Raw genomic sequence first — 2650 nt, 5'->3', positions numbered from 1 at the left:
ATATATATATAGGTGGAGGTGCGTGGCTTAGTGGTTAGGATGTCAGCATCATGATCGTAAGATTGTGGTTTCGATTCCTGGACGGGGCGACGTGTTGTGCTCTTGGGCAAAACACTTCATTTCACGTTGCTCCAGTCCACTCAGCTGGCAAAAATGAGTAAGGCTGCGATGGACCGGGAAACCGGGCCCATGAGCCTGTCTAGGCTTTAAAAGGGCGCATTTATTATTATTATATATATATATGTATACAAAATGGAACAAAAACGCAATAGAGGACAATAAAACATTCGATACAAAGTCGGACAGGAGAAACAACAATTAGAGGGACAGGGAAGAAAAGGACGGGTCGTTCGAGGCCTTCTTTCATCAGTCAAGTATACCAGAAGTCCTTATTGTTTCGGGCTACACACACTTATACATATGTGTGTGTATATATATATATATATATACATACATATATCTGAATATAAGTATATATATGTACACAACACATATATATATACTTATAGATATGTACGTGTCTGTGCGTGGAACGTGTAAGTATGAGACAGTGAGACAGAGCAGAACTTTGTGGTATGTGTCTGTGTGTGTGCCGATTCGTGTCTGTGTGGTTTGCGCAACCAGGTAATCTAAACTATGGTGCAAAGCCCGTAGCCTACTCGTGACCTCGAACATGTGTGAACACGTATATATGTAAAGATATATGCAGGTGTACATATGTACGTGGGCACGCACATATTTGTATTGGTATATATATATATATATATATATATATATATATATATATATATATATATATTGGTATATATTTTGGTAACAAATTGGTAAATTTTGGTAACAAATTGTAAAAGAACCATATCTGTCCAGTGAAGCCCCCAACCCCCGTCGGATTTCCAAACGCGTTTCTAGCTGTTAAGCTGTTATACATACTTAATACACACACACACACGCACACACATATATATAAGTTTAGTAGTAGAAACAGGATAAATAGTACTCAAAACATAAGTATATTTTTATATGATTAAACACCCAGTTCATGAGTCAATTTATAATTTCTGCCGTTTAAAAATAAAGCATAAATAATACATCATATTTTTCTGCGGTGTTGTAACCACTCACAGTTGGACTACGAACAGCCATCTGCGTCTGGTGAAATTTTGATGGTGTAATGGATTTCCGTAATGGATTTGAGTCTTACCCATTTCCTCAACGAACGTTGAGGGATGACAACCCCTGATGAATTGAGAGGCGTTTAGGAACACTTTCATGTGTCTAACCTTAGCGAGTATGAATTTGTGTTTTACACACATTCAAACACGCACACACACATCCATCCATCCATGTATACATACATTCATATATATGTGTGTGTACGTACGTACATATATATATATATATATATATATATATATATATATATATATATATATATAACTAGCAGTAATACCAGTCGTTGATCGGGTAATTACTTTTACTGTTTCTGGGGCTGAGAAGCTAGAAAAATGGGTATATCACATAGAAGAAATGCTTTACGGAATCCAGGTGACTGTGATGGCATTGAAAAGGCTACAGGTCAAGTGGAACATCCATTTGTCACTGTTCCTTTTAACGTTTGAATAGGCGGTATGCCAAAGGAGAATTGAAAGATTCAGTTTGCACGTGAAAGAAGCTAGAAGATTAGCTATATCATATAGAAGAATAACTTTACAAAATCCAGGTGACTGTGCGATGGTACTGAGAAGGCCGCAAGTGAAGTGGAAGACCCAGTTGTCACGGTTTCTTTTGACTTCGAAGAGGCCGTATGCCCAAGGAGAATTGAAAGGTTCAGTTTCGAATCTGAACCAGGGTGAGACTACGACTACAAATTTAGGTTTACCAGTCTTGTATGTGGGTATTATATAAGAGAAAAACATGTAATAATTGAAGTAGAAAAAAGATGGATGCTAGTGCTTTGTGTTCAAGTGCTTAATCGATCATATAAAGCTCCTGCCACTACTTATTGTATCGATCTATATTCATCGAACCTCTAAGGTTCAGAAGCGTAAACGGCACCTTTTGATTCCCCATTTCCTGGATGATCCCAAGGACACAAATTACAGCCTGTCTCGTCGCAAGTCCGCGTCGAACTACTTTTATTGTGTCAGGCATCTAACGTGTACGCATGTGCAAAGGCAAAAAAGCGAACGAAAATTTTTGACCAATACACACACACACACACACACACAAAAGCAGTATTACTTCAGAATAGTAATCTATCCATCTCTCTCTATCTATCTATCTATCTATCTATGTATGTATCTATCTATCTATCTATCTATCTGTTTGTCTGATGAAAGTGGTGGTGGTTGTGGTGGCGATGATGACGATACAAGAACTGGATATGGAAGAAAAGGCAAGAAGGAAGAAACAGGTACGGAGCAAAGGTAGACGTGAGTCGCATGTCTGCATGAATGTGTGCGTGTGACAGTGTGTGTATGTGTATGTATGTATGTATGTATGTACGTGTGCGTTTGTGAGAGAGAGACCTAGAGAGAGAGAGAGAGAAAGAGAGAGAGAAAGAGAGAGAGAAAGAGAGAGAGAAAGAGAGAGAGAAAGAGAGAGAGAAAGAGAGAGAGACCTAGAGAGAGAGAGAGAGAGAGACCTAGAG

This window comes from Octopus bimaculoides, chromosome 17, assembly GCF_001194135.2.
Source record: "Octopus bimaculoides isolate UCB-OBI-ISO-001 chromosome 17, ASM119413v2, whole genome shotgun sequence".
NCBI classification, from domain to species: domain Eukaryota; kingdom Metazoa; phylum Mollusca; class Cephalopoda; order Octopoda; family Octopodidae; genus Octopus; species Octopus bimaculoides.
This window is presented reverse-complemented; position numbering follows the sequence as displayed.